The sequence below is a fragment of the Plecotus auritus genome (genome assembly GCF_963455305.1).
Source record: "Plecotus auritus genome assembly, chromosome: 11".
Taxonomy (NCBI): domain Eukaryota; kingdom Metazoa; phylum Chordata; class Mammalia; order Chiroptera; family Vespertilionidae; genus Plecotus; species Plecotus auritus.
Genome location: NC_137777.1, coordinates 50,343,786 through 50,352,667, shown reverse-complemented (window position 1 = coordinate 50,352,667; position 8,882 = coordinate 50,343,786). Strand labels below are relative to the sequence as shown.

General features: G+C 41.5%; 1 protein-coding gene across 1 annotated transcript in view; it reads right to left on the bottom strand.

Moving 5' to 3' along the window:
- PKIA (cAMP-dependent protein kinase inhibitor alpha) overlaps positions 1-8,882 on the bottom strand; it is a 77,155-nt gene that overhangs the window by 28,973 nt on the left and 39,300 nt on the right. The window lies entirely within an intron of this gene.

Sequence of the window (8,882 nt, the reverse complement as noted above, 5' to 3'; positions counted from 1 at the left end):
ACTTCCTTTCTCCAGTTTTCGCCTAGATTTTTCAGGAAATTATTGATTTGACTAAACTTAATTATTCATAAAAAATAAACACAGCGAACTTGCAAAGGATATTTCACAGCGATCTTTAATGAATAATATCCATCGCGTACATGCACTGTGAGCTTGTCTTTTCAAGCGCTGTCACACACAGAAGTGTGCGTGTGCATGTGTGTGCGTGTGCACAGGAGCGCCTGTGGGTCTCTTTTTGTGATAGTGTGGCAGAGAAAGAATAAATCTGTTGACTGCCAATCAGTGATTTAGAAAGCCAGATATTAAGGTAAGGGAAAAGGCTACAACAGGTGAAGCAATAAAGTCCTAAGGTTGTGCTTCCAAAGTAATAATCAGTTTTCTGAGCAACTAAGGGAGCAAGCAGTCTCCTCAAATATAGTCACACCTGTTCCAGACCATCTGCCCATAAATTCCACACCATCATTCATGGAAAACAAGTGGCAGTATCTCTCCTTCCCTTTATCCATTGGCCATTCTCAAATACATTATTTTTCTCTTCAAGGTTATGCTCTTTCCTACCCATTTAGACACATTAGGATCTAAGAGGGGTGACACATAACGTGTGTCTTGGTGCTTGTACCAGGGGTGACCCTGAAAGGAGCACTGGACTGTTAGGGGGCCATAAATTGTGTGGGATTGTGTGCCTGTATTTCTTACTGAATATGTAACTATTCTTTACCTTTATTGACATTGATGTTGGGGAAAAACTCAATAACTCTAAAAGGGCTTGTAACTTCAATTCAATAAGCAATAATTCCTGGTACCACCTTTTTGGAAGAAGCCACTGTATAATTCAGAGCAAATTGTCTTTAGATGCTGAATTTCCTTTCAGTAATTAATCCCTTATAGGACTAATGTGTACTGTGGGCACGATTCCACTTCCAAGGGAGGAGATGATCATAAACATTGATTGCTGGCGATGTCTGAAGTACAGGGAAATACTAATGCAAGATGCCAAGACCACTTCAGTTAATGCTTTTATGTTATCAAAGTGATGTATTGTTATTCCGGCCTATAAAGGCATCACTTTTACACATTTCCTACCCACCTTTTCCCAAAACCTCACAATTAAATAACACTATCATTTCATTATGTTCATCAATTTAAATTGGAGTTTGTTGACACTTGTGATTGCCATGATACTGGATGCACTTCTACAAAGCCCTCCCATGGCAAAATCTGATCTTCCCAGGGGAAACCTGACACAGTAAGGCCTAACAGCCATTACCATAGACAGCTGTGTGGCCAGATTACCACGCATTTCACTTCGAGGCGCGACAGAGTGCTGAAAAGGCCATTCTCTCCCTGTCTCTGCTGTTCAAAAGTCACTCATTACTTTTCATCAGCCAACTCAGAAATGTTCCATAGATTTAGACTACATAGTATTATTATTTAATGTCTGTAATATGGCTCTAATCCTATCTTATTTTTTATTGGTGCCAAACATGGAAGTCATCAAGGGATCTTTGTGCTTAACTCTTTTGTGTGTGTTGGGGGGGGGAGTGTGCTTAACTCTTAAAAAATAATTAAAATAAGTTATTCAACACATTTCCCTTTGTGTTTTTATAAACAGAGCCGTTCTTCCTAGGCTGACTCTGGGCACACACAGTTGGCTTTTTTTTTTTTTTTTTTTTGATCCTTTACTCATCTGTTCCACCAACTCATGTTTGTTCCACCTTCTCAAAAAGTAGCATTAAATCACTCATCCATGCACTTATTTATTCATTGTTTTTTAAATGATTCTTTATTGAACAACTACATTAGGCAAGGAGAAAAGGCAGGAAACTAATCTGGGTTGCCTCAGAAGTCATGAACTCAGATAAAATCTTTCCTGATAACAGGTGTTACTCAATTTATTGGAAATTGCATTTCACAATGGAGACTCACAAATTCAGGAAAAAAACAAGGCCTAAATCATAATAAACTAATAAAAATACTAGTCATATATTGAGTGTCTGCTTTATACCTGACTCTGTAAAAAAGTCTCTAAAATCATTAGTAATGCTTTGAGGATTGTCTGACATCATTGGAATCTCCCCTTTGCAGATGAAAATAAGAAGGCTCAGTTATTAGGTGAGTTGCCTAAAGTGAAATGGCCCAGAAATATCAGGACCAGAATCAGCACCTGGAACTTCATAATGCCAGACTCTGTGCTCTTAATACAGGGTGAGTGTGTGTGTGTGTGTGTGTGTGTGTGTGTGTGTGTGTGTGAGAGAGAGAGAGAGAGAGAGAGAGAGAGAGAGAGAATTAGTTTGATAGAGAACTTCTGAGAAATGGCAAGTATTGCCAGGTACTCATCAACCAATAACTTAGGAGCTCCAAACTACTCAAATAACTGTTAACCACAGGGCTGAACAAAAGATCTCTCACTTCGGAACTGAGAAAGCAAAAGGCTTCCAGAAGTTGAGTCCAAATTTTACTTTTACATAAGATATTTATTACAGAAGACCAAGGATGAACTCAATAACGGAAGTGCTCTGAAGACAGGAAGCATTCATACCAGCACAGTTCATACTGTGGGTAACAGGGAACAGTGCACCTGCAGATTCATTTGTTCTCATTTCTGTGAAGGGAAAATTAAATCAATCAACATGAGAAAAGTGGAAGAGAATGGCTAGCAATTTGGGTAGTTTGCTTAATTTCATACTAGGAAAGATTAAGCGAAGAAAAAAATCTTTAAATGATATTTTTAAAGCACTTACAAGTGAATATGGTCTCTTTATACCAAATAACTTGGAAGTATGAACTATCAAATCTTCTAATCTTCTTGCTGATGGAATGGTTGACTTTATTTGAAAGTATGAAGTATAACAATGTAATAATAAGAACGTCTTAAGAAAAGGGTTAGAAAAGAACTCCTTCACTAGTCCTCTTAAAAACAAAATTATAAAATGAAATATGTTAAAGAGTATTTTGAAACAAATAAAAAATTCCCATTACTGTTACAGAGCTTTTAAATTTTTATTTTGGTTTAATTTTTAATAAATATTCACATGTTTGCATAGTTGTCAAAAGGTAAACAGTATTTTAAAATCAGCTTTCTTCATTCTTCATTAAGAATAATTCCATTTTGCTGCACAGTCTTGTAATTATTCTATCTAATAAAAGAGTAATATGCAAATTAACCATCACTCCAATACACCCACAAGCCACACCCACCAGCCACTCAGGAGCGTGTATGCAAATTAACCCAATCAAGATGGCTGCGGCCATGGAGAGAGCAGGAGGCTTGGGTTTCCCCGGCAATGGAGGAAGCCAAGCTTTCCGCACACCCTGGCTGGCCCTGGACTCCACTCAAGGCTACAAAGTTTCAATTATAGAAGATAAATAAATCCCAACAAAAATGGCTGTGGCCACGGAGCAAGCAGGAGGCTTGGCTCCGCTCAAGGCTACAAAGTTTCAATTATAGAAGATAAATAAATCCCAGATACCAGGGCCTCCGCTTGGGTCGCCGGGGGGCATGGCCGGCCTGCAAACCACCACAGGCCCCTCGCCCAGGCCGCCCCACACAACAAGGGAACCCCACCCTGATCTGGGACATCCTTCAGGGCAAACCATCTGGCCCCCACCCATGCACCAGGCCTCTATCCTAGCTAATAAAAGAGTAATATGCAAATTGACCATCACTCCAACACACATGATGGCTGTCCCCATGTGGTCAAAGATGGCTGCCCCCATGTGGACACAAGATGGCCACCACAAGATAGCCAGCAGGGGAGGGCAGTTGTGGGCAATCATGCCAGCAGGGGAGGGCAGTTGGGAGGGACCAGGCCTGCAAGGGAGGGCAGTTGGGGGTGATCAAGCCTGAAGGGGAGGGCAGTTAGGGGTGACCAGGCCAGCAGAGGAGGGAAGTTGGGGGCGACCAGGCCTGCAGGGAAGGGCAGTTGGGGGTGACCCAGGCCTGCAGGGGAGAGCAGTTGGGGGGATCCAGTCCTGCATGGGAGAGCAGTTGAGGGGGGACCAGGCTTGCAGGGGAGGGCAGTTAGGGGTGACCAGGCCTGCAGGGGAGGGCAGTTAGGGGGGACCAGGCCTGCAGGGGAGGGCAGTTAGGGGAAAACAGGCTGGCAGGAGAGCAGTTAGGCATCAATCAGGCTGGCAGGCAGAAGCGGTTAGGGGCAATCAGAAAGGCAGGCAGGCGAGTAGTTGGGAGCCAGCAGTCCTGGATTGTGAGAGGGATGTCCGACTGCCCATTTAGGCCTGATCCTACCGGGATCAGGCCTAAACGGGCAGTCGGTCATCCCTCGAGGGGTCCCAAATTGGAGAAGGTGCAGGCTGGGCTGAGGGACACACACCCCCGTGCATGAATTTCGTGCCCCGGGCCTCTAGTAATAGGATAATGAGTTTTCTAGTAAGTGGGTATACTTTACTAAAACATTTTTGTATTGTTGACTACTAAAAGTGGTTCCAATTTTTTGTTATTAGAATTGACATGCCAATGAACACCTTTATTTACATAACAATTTTCTGAATATAAATTATTTATTGGAGTAAGTTTCTAGAATAATGTGTAAAAACTTATGAACATTTTTATCTTGCTAAAGATTTCAAATTACTTTTCAAAAGATCAAACCAAATTATATTGCAATAAATTTTGCCAACATAAAATATATATAATTGTTTATTTTGCTAAGTTAAACTGAAACCTCATGTTCCATTTCTTTGAATTTTTATAACTATTGAGGTTGAACTGCACACATATTATATGTATAGTGCTAATTGTATTTACTCTCGCTCATCATCTCTCTTTTCCGCTTTTTTGTAACTTATATCCAGATAGCTGGAGAAAAATCATGAGTCAGGGAAAATTGAAATGCTAATAAATTAATAATTACCAACTTCAAATGAGTTTTCTAGGCTGGAAATATTGTTCTGACTTACCAGTAAGTTCCTTCTAATTCTCCTTAATGACTATTTTTTTTTTAAAGTCTTCCCCACTCTCCTCAAATTTCCCTCTACCCTCTCTACTTCCCTTGCTCTCTGCTGATGAGTTGCCTCATATCTTATTAAGAATATAGAAGCCAGTAAATAGTCCACTGTCCGGTTCATTAATTCATTAGCATTCACACTAATCTTTGTATTCCCTTTTATTATAAGAGTTCAAGTTAAAAGGCCATTTGCACTACATATGGGAGGTATTCCATTTTCTCTCATCTTCTCAAGTACTTCACAGCACTGAATTTTCTACAACCCATCTAGTCCATATGAATTATTCCCCTCAAAATTCAAACTTACTCTAGACTAGTAACTCCTAGTTTAAAAGTATACACATAACATGAAACCCTCCCTTGATTCCTGCCTATCTTCTTTATCCACTTCATGACTGAGCTTTTCAAAATTATCTTCATCCATCCTTTCCATTTCAAGTCCCATTCACTCTGTAAGCTGCTCCCATCAGGTTTCCCTCACCCCAACCCCTTTCCCACTGCCCTGAACTACTCCTGCTGAAGGTGGCGAGCCATCTCCTCGTCAGCACAGCCTAGCAATCATTTTTGTCTCCATATTTCTAGGCCCTTTCCTTCTTTAAAAAAAAAAAAGCAAACAAAAAACTATTTGTTTTTATGCTTCTATGCTGCTACAGCCTCATAATCTTCTACCAGAGTGTATTTAACGGGCTCCCCTTCTTTAATCTGATTTCTAAATATTCTATTAGTTTCATTTATCAGTGGTGCATGCAACTACATGAAGGATTGGTCTCAAATTTTTGGTCTCATAATAGCAATATGAGTCGCAGCAGTCAGGACCTCTGTAAGGCTTACCATGTGCCAGACACTATTGTAGGGCACTGTTTTACATGTATGAGTTTATGCTCCTCATAAATCTGTGAGATAACCCTTATTGCTATTCCCATAGCGTGAAAGAGGAAACTGAGGCACTGAGAGGTTAAGTATCATTTCCCCAAAGTCACGTGATCAGTAATTTGTGATGCCCCTGGCTGAGTTAATGCTGGAACTTTAGAGTAGGCAAGTTAAATAATGTCTTACCAATTGACCTTAAGTGAGCAAAATTGAATGAACACCTTGTAAAGGAGCAGGAAGCAATGGAACATTTTGTATTGAATGGGAACAAGTAAGTCAAGCATCAATGACTAGGTCTAATTGATTCTGATTGAATGAAATGATTTCTTATTACTCTGTCCTTTTGAAAGAGAAATAGTCTTGCTTTAGTGTTTTACATTTTTCCCTCGTTCACATATTTACTCGTTTATTTCATACACATTTCCTAAGCACCTTCTGTCACCTGTCTCTGTTGAAAGTCTTGGAAGTTTCAGTGATGAACAAGAAAACACAAAGTCCTTATTCTTAGGCAAATACCCCAGAGATGGGGGGAGATGAGTAAACATGTCAACAGATTTCACAGAGTGACTGACATGCAACTGGACAATGGGGTAGAGAGGCACTGAGGAGGCAGGTCTCTGTGGTCAAGATAGTAGTGATGGCATTCTAACGGAGACCTTACTGATCAGAGGGACGTTGGATGGGGTAGAAGAATCAGCAAGTGCAAAGCTGGGAGACAGCAACAATCCAAACTGGTTGCATCTGAAACTGGAGAAAGACTCATGTACCCAGAACCGGATGAAGGTCGGGGAAAGACATAGGAAGTGGCCAGTGCACTTGGTGCCTGTGAGCCTTGTTAGGTGGTTTATACTTGAGTATCTTCATGCTAGATTGATGGCCTTTAAAGTTTAGAAGCAAGCCAAGGATATGCTATGATCTGAGTTTTAAAGATTATCTTGACTGTTGGATCTCCTATAAAAACAAACAGCTGCGCCTCTATGAAGTACAGATAATAAATTTTAAGAAGCCCAACAAGCTCTTAAATAGTTGGCTCACTAATTATCATCATTAGTCTCAACTAGACTGCATTAATATATACGTGGTGACCCTGAGGTCCTGGGCATATTAGATTAGGGAGCTCCAGGCATTTTCAAATTATTGCTTTTAAAATTTCTCAAACCTGATGAGGTTCAGGAATATTATTTTATTCCTGGGGGCTAAATGAAAGGGTTACAGTAAGAAAAGAGGATATGAAAGGTGGGTTCTTCTCTATTCTCCCTTTCTGTGGGAGAAGTTATGGGTGACGCATTGCTTAAATTTCAGAACTAGTTCAATCCTATAAGTATTTGCTACAAAACTGTGTTAGGAATTGAGCCGAGACTGGGAATGCACAGTGAATAATTAATACTGAGCAGCTATTACTAATAAGAGGCAAGCACTATTACATCATTTACACACTAACCCTGTGGGCTGGGTACATTTATTATCCCATTTTCCAGATGAGAAATCTGATGCTTTTAACAGGCTCAGGTGATTTCCCTAAGGTTGCACAGCTAGTCAGGGGTGTAGACAGTATGTGGACTCAGGAGAGCTGATATCAGCACCAACTCTCTTAAACACCATGCTCCCCTTGTCTGCCAGGACCCCTCTGGTGAAGTTCCAGTGTGGAGGTATAGATATGTGAAACTGACCCTGACTGCCTGGCACACACGATATGCTTGAGAAGGCCTGAGTGTATGTAAGATGCACTTGGGATAGAGAAGACTGTGAATGAGGTCACAAAACATGCTGTCTGTACTAAGGGGCAGCAGGAGGAACTAGCCCAGGGCAGAGGGGAGGCTGCCAGCAGATGGGGAGGGCCAAGAGCAATGTATCTCTATTTCTTCGTAATTATTAAGTTACATCTACTCCACAATATCCAAAAGAAGTCGTGGCATAATGGACAGTTTGTGGACACATCGTAGCTTGAACCATGCATGGCAGATGTCAAAGAGGACAACATTGGCATCTAAGCATTCCATTTTTCTTTAGACTTAAAGCAAAGCAGTTTTATGATCTGTGTAATTTAGGGAAGTCTTCAGAGAACATACTGAAAGCACACTATCTCAGAGGAGAGCAGTTTCACAAAGATCGACCAGCAGAAGCTAGTCCAATCACAGCAATCGGTTGGTGAGATTTGCACTGAAATATCATCCCGCATGCCGTGTGTGTTTTTAAAACATTCTTCTAGAAGAAGGCTCCTAGAGTTAATCAATTCGCAAAGAGAGGTAGACCCACACTGATGTGGCAGAAAGAGCTTTGCTCTAGAATTGGATCCGTTTAGGTTTTGCTACTTACCCTCTTTCTGAGCACGTTTCCTATCTGCAGTCCAGGATAACACCATTACAGAGGATATGGTTAAACTGAATGACACACGTAAGTGCTATAGCCTTCCTGACTGGAAGAACACGCCTAGTAAATGTCCAGTGATCTGCAAATACTCTGCTTCCTTGAAATGGATGAAACCTGTTCTCATGTCCTTCTCTATTTCTTAGCCAGTGGTCTAAATATCAAGGCAATATTTAGTTAAAAAGTATTCTTGTCCTTTCACTGTCCACTTGTATTTGCAACATATGCTCCTTGATGAATCAGGTGTCAACATTATATTTATCACTTACCAGGCATCCTCAAACTACGGCCCGCGGGCCACATGCGGCCCGCCGAGGACATTTATCCGGCCCGCCGGGTGCCGCTGCCTGTCCTGCTTAGCAGCCAACTCGTCCCGGGCCCGCAGTGCGCATAGCAATTTGTTCATAGTGTTTTTTTTTAAACTATAGTCCAGCCCTCCAACGGTCTGAGGGACAGTGAACTGGCCCCCTCTTTAAAAAGTTTGAGGACCCCTGAAAACCATTACTGTTCATATGTTTAAGATAGTTTGATGTGAGCCCTGGCCAGTGTGGCTCAGTTGGTTGGTCATTGTCCTGTGCACTGAGAGGTTGCTGGTTTGATTTCCAGTCAGGGCACATGCCCAGTTGTAGGCTCAGTCCCCAGTAGGGAGTATGCAGGGGCAGCAGATCAATGGTTCTCTTC